The sequence below is a fragment of the Arachis ipaensis genome, chromosome B04, assembly GCF_000816755.2.
Source record: "Arachis ipaensis cultivar K30076 chromosome B04, Araip1.1, whole genome shotgun sequence".
Classification (NCBI taxonomy): domain Eukaryota; kingdom Viridiplantae; phylum Streptophyta; class Magnoliopsida; order Fabales; family Fabaceae; genus Arachis; species Arachis ipaensis.
Window position 1 is genome coordinate 105,053,340 of NC_029788.2, and position 386 is coordinate 105,053,725.

Below are 386 nucleotides of genomic sequence, written 5' to 3' on the forward strand. Positions count from 1 at the left end.
CGAAAGAAAATTTTGATATTATTTAACTCTATTATTACGGAACAACTCCTTTTATTCAAAAAGAAAAATTAAATGTGAAATCATTTAAATGTAATTGCACAAGAAGCATTTTATGATTAACTGAATGTTTATGATTGCCGGTGCAAAATCTGAAACGAGAGTCAAGAGAATCATTCTAAGTTGGAAATTTATTGCACGTGTACAATTTAATCAATAAAAAAATAATTTATTAAAGAGTATTTTGGTAAGCAAAATTTAATGATAAAAAATAAAATTTTTGTTAATGGATATTTTTTAAAAAAATAATTTATTTTTTCTTAAAAAATGGATAAAGTTAACATTAATTAACACAAAAAATTTAAAGAGGATTGAAGATGAGGTTTTTT